Source organism: Chiloscyllium punctatum, chromosome 28 (assembly GCF_047496795.1).
Source record: "Chiloscyllium punctatum isolate Juve2018m chromosome 28, sChiPun1.3, whole genome shotgun sequence".
Classification (NCBI taxonomy): Eukaryota; Metazoa; Chordata; class Chondrichthyes; order Orectolobiformes; family Hemiscylliidae; genus Chiloscyllium; species Chiloscyllium punctatum.
Genome location: NC_092766.1, coordinates 2140428 through 2156995, shown reverse-complemented (window position 1 = coordinate 2156995; position 16568 = coordinate 2140428).

The window sequence follows — 16568 nt, the reverse complement described above, 5'->3', positions numbered from 1 at the left end:
AGACAGAGACACACTCACATTCACACTCACACACACAGATACTCACATCGACACAGACAGAGACACACTCACATTCACACTCACACACACAGATACTCACATTGACACAGAGACACACTCACATTCACACTCACACACACAGATACTCACATTGACACAGAGACACACTCACATTCACACTCACACACACACAGATACTCACACCGACACAGACAGAGACACACTCACATTCACACTCACACACACAGATACTCACATTGACACAGAGACACACTCACATTCACACACTCACACACACAGATACTCACATCGACACAGACAGAGACACACTCACATTCACACTCACACACACAGATACTCACATTGACACAGAGACACACTCACATTCACACACTCACACACACAGATACTCACATCGACACAGAGACACACTCACAATCACACTCACACACACACAGATACTCACATCGACACAGACAGAGACACACTCACATTCACACTCGCACATACAGATACTCACATTGACACAGAGACACACTCACATTCACACTCACACACACACAGATACTCACATCGACACAGACAGAGACACACTCACATTCACACTCACACACACAGATACTCACATTGACACAGAGACACATTTACATTCACACTCACACACAGATACTCACATCGACACAGACAGACAGAGACACACTCACATTCACACTCACACACACACAGATACTCACATTGGCACAGACAGACACACACTCACATTCACACTCACACACACAGATACTCACACCGACACAGACAAAGACACACTCACATTCACACTCACACACACAGATACTACACATCGACACAGACAGAGACACACTCACATTCACACTCACACACAGACAGATACTCACATCGACACAGACAGAGACACACTCACATCACACTCACACACACACAGATACTCACATCGACACACACAGAGACACACTCACATCACACTCACACACACAGATACTCACACCGACACAGAGACACACTCACATTCACACTCACACATACAGATACTCAAATCAACACAGACAGAGACACACTCACATTCGCACTCACACACACAGATACTCACATTGACACAGACAGAGACACACTCACATTCACACTCACACACACAGATACTCACATCGACACAGAGACACACTCACATTCACACTCACACACACAGATACTCACATTGACACAGACAGAGACACACTCACATTCACACTCACACACACACAGATACTCACATTGACACAGAGACACACTCACATTCATACTCACACACACAGATACTCACATTGACACAGACAGAGACACACTCACATTCACATTCACACACACAGATACTCACACCGACACAGACAGAGACACACTCACATTCACACTCACACACACACAGATACTCACATTGACACAGACAGAGACACTCACATTCACACTCACACACACAGATACTCACATCGACACAGACAGAGACACACTCACATTCACAGTCACACACACAGATATTCACATTGACACAGACAGAGACACACTCACATTCACACTCACGCACACAGATACTCACATTGACACAGACAGACAGAGACACACACACATTCACACTCACACACACAGATACTCACATTGACACAGACAGAGACACACTCACATTCACACTCACACACACAGATACTCACATTGACACAGACAGAGACACACTCACATTCACACTCACACACACAGACACTCACATTGACACAGACAGACAGAGACACACTCACATTCACACTCACACACACAGAAACTCACATCGACACAGACAGAGACACACTCACATTCACACTCACACACACAGGTACTCACACCGGCACAGACAGAGACACACCCACATTCACACTCATCCACAGATACTCACACCGACACAGACAGAAACACACTCACATTCACACTCACACACACAGATACTCACATTGACACAGAGACACACCCACATTCACACACTCACACACACAGATACTCACATCGACACAGAGACACACTCACATTCACACTCACACATACAGATACTCACATCAACACAGACAGAGGCACACTCACATTCACACTCACACGCACAGATACTCACATTGACACAGACAGAGACACACTCACATTCACACTCACACACACAGATACTCACATCGACACAGACAGAGACACACTCACATTCACACTCACACACACAGATACTCACATTGACACAGAGACACACTCACATTCACACTCACACACACAGATACTCACATTGACACAGAGACACACTCACATTCACACACTCACACACACAGATACTCACACCGACACAGACAGAGACACACTCACATTCACACTCACACACACAGATACTCACATTGACACAGAGACACACTCACATTCACACACTCACACACACAGATACTCACATCGACACAGACAGAGACACACTCACATTCACACTCACACACACAGATACTCACATTGACACAGAGACACACTCACATTCACACACTCACACTCACAGAGACATTCACATCAACACAGACAGAGACACACTCACATTTACACTCACACACACAGATACTCACACCGACACAGACAGAGACACACTCACATTCACACTCACACACACAGATACTCACATCAACACAGACAGAGACACACTCACATTCACACTCACACACACAGAGACTCACATTGACACACACAGAGACACACTCACATTCACACTCACACACACAGATACTCACATCGACACAGACAGAGACACACTCACATTCACACTCACACACACAGATACTCACATTGACACAGACAGAGACACACTCACCTTCACACTCACACACACAGATACTCACATTGACACAGACAGAGACACACTCACATTCACACTCACACACACAGATACTTACATTGACACAGACAGACAGAGACACACTCACATTCACAGTCACACACACAGATACTCACACCGACACAGACAGAGACACACTCACATTCACACTCACACACACAGATACTCACACCGACACAGACAGAGACACACTCACATTCACACTCACACACACACAGATACTCACACCGACACAGACAGAGCCACACTCACATTCACACTCACACACACAGATACTCACATCGACACAGACAGAGACACAATCACATTCACACTCACACACACAGATACTCACATTGACACAGAGACACACTCACATTCACACTCACACACACAGATACTCACATCGACACAGACAGAGACACACTCACATTCACACTCACACACACAGATACTCACATCGACACAGACAGAGACACACTCACATTCACACACTCACACACACAGATACTCACATCGACACAGACAGAGACACACTCACATTCACACTCACACACACAGATACTCACATTGACACAGAGACACACTCACATTCACACTCACACACACACAGATACTCACACCAACACAGACAGAGACACACTCACATTCACACTCACACACACAGATACTCACATTGACACAGACAGAGACACACTCACATTCACACACTCACATACACAGATACTCACATCGACACAGAGACACACTCACATTCACAATCACACACACAGATACTCACATCAACACAGACAGAGCCACACTCACATTCACACTCACACACACAGATACTCACATTGACACAGAGACACACTCACATACACACACTCACACACACAGATACTCACATCGACACAGACAGAGACACACTCACATTCACACTCACACACACAGATATTCACATTGACACAGAGACACACTCAAATTCACACACTCACACACACAGATACTCACATCGACACAGAGACACACTCACATTCACACTCACACACACACAGATACTCACATCGACACAGACAGAGACACACTCACATTCACACTCACACACACAGATACTCACATTGACACAGAGACACACTCACATTCACACTCACACACACACAGATACTCACTTCGACACAGACAGAGACACACTCACATTCACACTCACACACACAGATACTCACATTGACACAGAGACACACTTACATTCACACTCACACACAGATACTCACATCGACACAGACAGACAGAGACACACTCACATTCACACTCACACAGATACTCACATTGACACAGACAGAGACACAATCACATTCACACTCACACACACAGATACTCACATCGACACAGAGACACACTCACACACACACAGATACTCACATCGACACAGACAGAGACACACTCACATTCACACTCACACACACAGATACTCACGCCGACACAGAGACACACTCACATTCACACTCACACACACACAGATACTCACACCGACACAGACAGAGACACACTCACATTCACACTCACACACACACAGATACTCACATTATAACAGACAGACAGAGACACACTCACATTCACACTCACACACACAGATACTCACATTGACACAGAGACACACTCACATTCACACACTCACACACACAGATACTCACATCGACACAGACAGAGACACACTCACATTCACACTCACACACACACAGATCCGCACATCGACACTTACGGAGACACACTCACATTCACACTCACACACACAGATACTCACATTGACACAGAGACACACTCACATTCACACTCACACACACACAGATACTCACATCGACACAGGCAGAGACACACTCACTTTCACACTCACACACACAGATACTCACATTGACACAGAGACACACTCACATTCACACTCACACACAGATACTCACATCGACACAGACAGACAGAGACAAACTCACATTCACACTCACACACACACAGATACTCACATTGGCACAGACAGAGACACACTCACATTCACACTCACACACACAGATACTCACAACGACACAGAGACACACTCACATTCACACTCACACACACACAGATACTCACATCGACACAGACAGAGACACACTCACATTCACACTCACACACACAGATACTCACACCGACACAGAGGCACACTCACATTCACACTCACACACACACAGATACTCACACCGACAGAGACAGAGACACACTCACATTCACATTCACACACACAGATACTCACATTGACACAGACAGGGACACACTCACATTCACACTCACACACACAGATACTCACATTGACACAGACAGAGACACACTCACATTCACACACTCACACTCACAGAGATATTCACATCAACACAGACAGAGTCACACTCACATTCACACTCACACACACAGATACTCACACCGACACAGACAGAGACACACTCACATTCACACTCACACACACAGATACTCACATCAACCCAGAGAGAGACACACTCTCATTCACACTCACACACAGATACTCACATTGACACACACAGAGACACACTCACATTCACACTCACACACACAGATACTCACATTGACACAGACAGAGACACACTCACATTCACACTCACACACACAGATACTCACATCAACACAGACAGAGACACACTCACATTCACACTCACACACACAGAGACTCACATTGACACACACAGAGACACACTCACATTCACACTCACACACACAGATACTCACATCGACACACACAGAGACACACTCACATTCACACTCACACACACAGATACTCACATTGACACAGACAGAGACACACTCACATTCACACTCACACACACAGATACTCACATTGACACAGACAGAGACACACTCACATTCACACTCACACACACAGATACTCACATTGACACAGACAGACAGAGACACACTCACATTCACAGTCACACACACAGATACTCACACCGACACAGACAGAGACACACTCACATTCACACTCACACACACAGATACTCACACCGACACAGACAGAGACACACTCACATTCACACTCAAAAACACACAGATACTCACACCGACACAGACAGAGCCACACTCACATTCACACTCACACACACAGATACTCACATCGACACAGACAGAGACACAATCAGATTCACACTCACACACACAGATACTCACATTGACACAGAGACACACTCACATTCACACTCACACACACAGATACTCACATCAACACAGACAGAGACACACTCACATTCACACTCACACACACAGAGACTCACATTGACACACACAGAGACACACTCACATTCACACTCACACACACAGATACTCACATCGACACAGACAGAGACACACTCACATTCACACTCACACACACAGATACTCACATTGACACAGACAGAGACACAATCACATTCACACTCACACACACAGATACTCACATTGACACAGAGACACACTCACATTCACACTCACAAACACACAGATACTCACACCGACACAGACAGAGACACACTCACATTCACACTCACACACACACAGATACTCACACCGACACAGAGACACACTCAGATTCACACTCACACACACACAGATACTCACATCGACACAGACAGAGACACACTCACATTCACACTCACACACACAGATACTCACATCGACACAGACAGAGACACACTCACATTCACACACTCACACACACAGATACTCACATCGACACAGACAGAGACACACTCACATTCACACACTCACATACACAGATACTCACATCGACACAGTGACACACTCACATTCACAATCACACACACAGATACTCACATCAACACAGACAGAGCCACACTCACATTCACACTCACACACACAGATACTCACATTGACACAGAGACACACTCACATACACACACTCACACACACAGATACTCACATCGACACAGACAGAGACACACTCACATTCACACTCACACACACAGATATTCACATTGACACAGAGACACACTCAAATTCACACACTCACACACACAGATACTCACATTGACACAGAGACACACTCACATTCACACTCACACACACACAGATACTCACATCGACACAGACAGACAGAGACACACTCACATTCACACTCACACACACAGTTACTCACATTGACACAGAGACACACTCACATTCACACTCACACACACACAGATACTCACTTCGACACAGACAGAGACACACTCACATTCACACTCACACACACAGATACTCACATTGACACAGAGACACACTTACATTCACACTCACACACAGATACTCACATCGACACAGACAGACAGAGACACACTCACATTCACACTCACACAGATACTCACATTGACACAGACAGAGACACACTCACATTCACACTCACACACACAGATACTCACACCGACACAGAGACACACTCACACACACACAGATACTCACATCGACACAGACAGAGACACACTCACATTCACACTCACACACACAGATACTCACACCGACACAGACAGAGACACACTCACATTCACACTCACACACACAGATACTCACATTATAACAGACAGACAGAGACACACTCACATTCACACTCACACACACAGATACTCACATTGACACAGAGACACACTCACATTCACACACTCACACACACAGATACTCACATCGACACAGACAGAGATACACTCACATTCACACTCACACACACACAGATCCGCACATCGACACTTACGGAGACACACTCGCATTCACACTCACACACACAGATACTCACATTGACACAGAGACACACTCACACACACACAGATACTCACATCGACACAGACAGACAGAGACACACTCACATTCACACTCACACACACAGATACTCACATTGACACAGAGACACACTCACATTCACACTCACACACACACAGATACTCACTTCGACACAGACAGAGACACACTCACATTCACACTCACACACACAGATACTCACATTGACACAGAGACACACTTACATTCACACTCACACACAGATACTCACATCGACACAGACAGACAGAGACACACTCACATTCACACTCACACAGATACTCACATTGACACAGACAGAGACACACTCACATTCACACTCACACACACAGATACTCACACCGACACAGAGACACACTCACACACACACAGATACTCACATCGACACAGACAGAGACACACTCACATTCACACTCACACACACAGATACTCACACCGACACAGACAGAGACACACTCACATTCACACTCACACACACAGATACTCACATTATAACAGACAGACAGAGACACACTCACATTCACACTCACACACACAGATACTCACATTGACACAGAGACACACTCACATTCACACACTCACACACACAGATACTCACATCGACACAGACAGAGATACACTCACATTCACACTCACACACACACAGATCCGCACATCGACACTTACGGAGACACACTCGCATTCACACTCACACACACAGATACTCACATTGACACAGAGACACACTCACACACACACAGATACTCACATCGACACAGGCAGAGACACACTCACTTTCACACTCACACACACAGATACTCACATTGACACAGAGAAACACTCACATTCACACTCACACACAGATACTCACATCGACACAGACAGACAGAGACAAACTCACATTCACACTCACATACACACAGATAGTCACATTGACACAGACAGACAGAGACACACTCACATTCACAGTCACACACACAGATACTCACACCGACACAGACAGAGACACACTCACATTCACACTCTCACACACAGATACTCACACCGACACAGACAGAGACACACTCACATTCACACTCACACACACACAGATACTCACACCGACACAGACAGAGTCACACTCACATTCACACTCACACACACAGATACTCACACCGACACAGACAGAGACACACTCACATTCACACTCACACACACAGATACTCACATCAACACAGAGAGAGACACACTCTCATTCACACTCACACACAGATACTCACATTGACACACACAGAGACACACTCACATTCACACTCACACACACAGATACTCACATTGACACAGACAGAGACACACTCACATTCACACTCACACACACAGATACTCACATCGACACAGACAGAGACACACTCACATTCACACTCACACACACAGATACTCACATTGACACACACAGAGACACACTCACATTCACACTCACACACACAGATACTCACATCGACACACACAGAGACACACTCACATTCACACTCACACACACAGATACTCACATTGACACAGACAGAGACACACTCACATTCACACTCACACACACAGATACTCACATTGACACAGACAGAGACACACTCACATTCACACTCACACACACAGATACTCACATTGACACAGACAGACAGAGACACACTCACATTCACAGTCACACACACAGATACTCACACCGACACAGACAGAGACACACTCACATTCACACTCACACACACAGATACTCACACCGACACAGACAGAGACACACTCACATTCACACTCACACACACACAGATACTCACACCGACACAGACTGAGCCACACTCACATTCACACTCACACACACAGATACTCACATCGACACAGACAGAGACACAATCAGATTCACACTCACACACACAGATACTCACATTGACACAGAGACACACTCACATTCACACTCACACACACAGATACTCACATCAACACAGACAGAGACACACTCACATTCACACTCACACACACAGAGACTCACATTGACACACACAGAGACACACTCACATTCACACTCACACACACAGATACTCACATCGACACAGACAGAGACACACTCACATTCACACTCACACACACAGATACTCACATTGACACAGACAGAGACACACTCACATTCACACTCACACACACACAGATACTCACATCGACACAGGCAGAGACACACTCACTTTCACACTCACACACACAGATACTCACATTGACACAGAGAAACACTCACATTCACACTCACACACACAGATACTCACATTGACACAGACAGAGACACACTCACATTCACACTCACACACACAGATACTCACATCGACACAGACAGAGACACACTCACATTCACACTCACACACACACAGATACTCACATCGACACAGACAGAGACACACTCACATTCACACTCACACACACAGATACTCACACCGACACAGGCAGAGACACACTCACATTCACACTCACACACAGAGTTACTCACACCGACACAGACAGAGACACACCCACATTCACACTCACACACAGATACTCACACCGACACAGACAGAGACACACTCACATTCACACTCACACACACAGATACTCACATTGACACAGACAGAGACACACTCACATTCACACTCACACACACACAGATACTCCCATCGACACAGACAGAGACACACTCACATTCACACTCACACACACAGATACTCACATCGACACAGACAGAGACACACTCACATTCACACACTCACACACTCAGATACTCACATCGGCACAGACAGAGACACACTCACATTCACACTCACACACACAGATACTCACATTGACACAGAGACACACTCACATTCACACTCACACACACACAGATACTCACACCGACACAGACAGAGACACACTCACATTCACACTCACACACACAGATACTCACATTGACACAGAGACACACTCACATTCACACACTCACACACACAGATACTCACATCGACACAGAGACACACTCACATTCACACTCACACATACAGATACTCACATCAACACAGACAGAGACACACTCACATTCACACTCACACACACAGATACTCACATTGACACCGACAGAGATACACTCACATTCACACTCACACACACAGATACTCACATCGACACAGACAGAGACACACTCACATTCACACTCACACATACAGATACTCACATTGACACAGCGACACACTCACATTCACACTCACACACACACAGATACTCACACCGACACAGACAGAGACACACTCACATTCACACTCACACACACAGATACTCCCATTGACACAGAGACACACTCACATTCACACACTCACACACACAGATACTCACATCGACACAGACAGAGACACACTCACATTCACACTCACACACACAGATACTCACATTGACACAGAGACACACTCACATTCACACTCACACGCACACAGATACGCACATCGACACAGACAGAGACACACTCACATTCACACTCACACACAGATACTCACATTGACACAGAGACACACTCACATTCACACTCACACACACACAGATACTCACATCGACACAGACAGAGACACACTCACATTCACACTCACACACACAGATACTCACATTGACACAGAGACACACTCACGTTCACACTCACACACAGATACTCACATCGACACAGACAGACAGAGACACACTCACATTCACACTCACACACACACAGATACTCACATTGGCACAAACAGAGACACACTCACATTCACACTCACACACACAGATACTCACACCGACACAGAGACACACTCACATTCACACTCACACATACACAGATACTGACATCGACACAGACAGAGACACACTCACATTCACACTCACACACACAGATACTCACACCGACACAGAGACACACTCACATTCACACTCACACACACACAGATACTCACACCGACACAGACAGAGACACACTCACATTCACACTCACACACACAGATACTCACATTGACACAGACAGGGACACACTCACATTCACACTCACACACACACAGATACTCACACCGACACAGACAGAGACACACTCACATTCACACTCACACACACAGATACTCACATTGACACAGAGACACACTCACATTCACACACTCACACACACAGATACTCACATCGACACAGAGACACACTCACATTCACACTCACACATACAGATACTCACATCAACACAGACAGAGACACACTCACATTCACACTCACACACACAGATACTCACATTGACACAGACAGAGACACTCTCACATTCACACTCACACACACAGATACTCACATCGACACAGACAGAGACACTCACATTCACACTCACACACACAGATACTCACAATGACACAGAGACACACTCACATTCACACACTCACACACACAGATACTCACATCGACACAGACAGAGACACACTCACATTCACACTCACACACACAGATACTCACATTGACACAGAGACAAACTCACATTCACACACTCAGACACACAGATACTCACATCGACACAGAGACACACTCACATTCACACTCACACACACACAGATACTCACATCGACACAGACAGAGACACACTCACATTCACACTCACACACACAGATACTCACACTGACACAGAGACACACTCACATTCACACTCACACACACACAGATACTCACACCGACACAGACAGAGACACACTCACATTCACACTCACACACACAGATACTCACATTGACACAGACAGAGACACACTCACATTCACACTCACACACACAGATACTCACATTGACACAGACAGAGACACACTCACATTCACACACTCACACACACAGAGATACTCACATCAACACAGACAGAGACACAGTCACATTCACACTCACACACACAGATACTCACACCGACACAGACAGAGACACACTCACATTCACACTCACACACACAGATACTCACATTGACACAGACAGAGACACACTCACATTCACACTCACACACACAGATACTCACATTGACACAGACAGAGACACACTCACATTCACACTCACACACACAGATACTCACATTGACACAGACAGACAGAGACACACTCACATTCACACTCACACACACAGATACTCACATTGACACAGACAGAGACACACTCACATTCACACACTCACACACACAGATACTCACATCGACACAGTGACACACTCACATTCACACTCACACACACAGATACTCACATCAACACAGACAGAGACACACTCACATTCACACTCACACACACAGATACTCACATTGACACAGAGACACACTCACATTCACAAACTCACACACACAGACTCTCACATCGACACAGATTGAGACACACTCACATTCACACTCACACACACAGATACTCACATTGACACAGAGACACACTCAAATTCACACACTCACACACACTGATACTCACATCGACACAGAGACACACTCACATTCACACTCACACACACACAGATACTCACATCGACACAGACAGAGACACACTCACATTCACACTCACACAAACAGATACTCACATTGACACAGAGACACACTCACATTCACACTCACACACACACAGATACTCACATCGACACAGACAGAGACACAATCAAATTCACACTCACACACACAGATACTCACATTGACAAAGAGACACATTTACATTCACACTCACACACAGATACTCACATCGACACAGAGACACACTCACATTCACACTCACACACACAGATACTCACATTGACACAGAGACACACTCACATTCACACTCACACACACACAGATACTCACATCGACACAGACAGAGACACACTCACATTCACACTCACACACACACAGATACTCACATTGGCACAGACAGACACACACTGACATTCACACTCACACACACAGATACTCACACCGACACAGAGACACACTCACATTCACACTCACACACACACAGATACTCACACCGACACAGACAGAGACACACTCACATTCACACTCACACACACAGATACTCACATCGACACAGACAGAGACACACTCACATTCACACTCACACACAGACAGATACTCACATCGACACAGACAGAGACACACTCACATCACACTCACACACACACAGATACTCACATCGACACACACAGAGACACACTCACATCACACTCACACACACAGATACTCACACCGACACAGAGACACACTCACATTCACACTCACACATACAGATACTCAAATCAACACAGACAGAGACACACTCACATTCACACTCACAGACACAGATACTCACATTGACACAGACAGAGACACACTCACAGTCACACTCACACACACAGATACTCACATCGACACAGACAGAGACACACTCACATTCACACTCACACACACAGATACTCACATTGACACAGACAGAGACACACTCACATTCACAATCACACACACACAGATACTCACATTGACACAGAGACACACTCACATTCACACTCACACACACAGATACTCACACCGACACAGACAGAGACACACTCACATTCACACTCACACACACACAGATACTCACATTGACACAGACAGAGACACTCACATTCACACTCACACACACAGATACTCACATCGACACAGACAGAGACACACTCACATTCACACTCACACACACAGATACAAACATTGACACAGACAGAGACACACTCACATTCACACTCACACACACAGATACTCACATTGACACAGACAGACAGAGACACACACACATTCACACTCACACACACAGATACTCACATTGACACAGACAGAGACACACTCACATTCACACTCACACACACAGATACTCACATTGACACAGACAGAGACACACTCACATTCACACTCACACACACAGACACTCACATTGACACAGACAGACAGAGACACACTCACATTCACACTCACACACACAGATACTCACCCCGACACAGACAGAGACACACTCACATTCACACTCACACACACAGATACTCACACCGACACAGACAGCGACACACCCACATTCACACTCACCCACAGATACTCACACCGACACAGACAGAAACACACTCACATTCACACTCACACACACAGATACTCACATCGACACAGATAGAGACACACTCACATTCACACTCACACACACAGATACTCACATTGACACAGAGACACACTCACATTCACACTCACACACACACAGATACTCACACCGACACAGACAGAGACACACTCACATTCACACTCACACACACACAGATACTCACACCGACACAGACAGAGACACACTCACATTCACACACTCACACACACAGATACTCACATCGACACAGACAGAGACACACTCACATTCACACTCACACACACAGATACTCACATTGACACAGACAGAGCCACGCACACATTCACACTCACACACACACAGATACTCACACCGACACAGACAGAGACACACTCACATTCACACTCACACACACAGATACTCACATTGACACAGAGACACACTCACATTCACACACTCACATACTCACATCGACACAGACAGAGACACACTCACATTCACACTCACACACACACAGATACTCACACCGACACAGATAGAGCCACACTCACATTCACAGTCACACACACAGATACTCACATCGACACAGACAGAGACACACTCACATTCACACTCACACACACAGATACTCACATTGACACAGAGACACACTCACATTCACACTCACACACACAGATACTCACATCGACACAGACAGAGACACACTCACATTCACACTCACACACACACAGATACTCACACCGACACAGACAGAGACACACTCACATTGACACACTCACACACACAGATACTCACATCGACACAGAGACACACTCACATTAACACTCACACACACACAGATACTCACACCAACACAGACAGAGACACACTCACATTCACACTCACACACACAGATACTCACATTGACACAGACAGAGACCCACTCACATTCACACACTCACACACACAGATACTCACATCGACACAGAGACACACTCACATTCACACTCTCACACACAGATACTCACATCAACACAGACAGAGCTAAACTCACATTCACACTCACACACACAGAGACTCACATTGACACACACAGAGACACACTCACATTCACAAACTCACACACACAGATACTCACATCGACACAGACAGAGACACACTCACATTCACACTCACACACACAGATACTCACATTGACACAGAGACACACTCAAATTCACACACTCACACACACAGATACTCACATCGACACAGAGACACACTCACATTCACACTCACACACAGATACTCACATCGACACAGACAGACAGAGACACACTCACATTCACACTCACACACACACAGATACTCACATTGGCACAGACAGAGACACACTCACATTCACACTCGCACATACAGATACTCACATTGACACAGAGACACACTCACATTCACACTCACACACACACAGATACTCACATCGACACAGACAGAGACACACTCACATTCACACTCACACACACAGATACTCACATTGACACAGAGACACATTTACATTCACACTCACACACAGATACTCACATCGACACAGACAGACAGAGACACACTCACATTCACACTCACACACACACAGATACTCACATTGGCACAGACAGACACACACTCACATTCACACTCACACACACAGATACTCATACCGACACAGAGACACACTCACATTCACACTCACACACACAGATACTCACATTGACACAGAGACACATTTACATTCACACTCACACACAGATACTCACATCGACACAGACAGACAGAGACACACTCACATTCACACTCACACACACACAGATACTCACATTGGCACAGACAGACACACACTCACATTCACACTCACACACACAGATACACACACCGACACA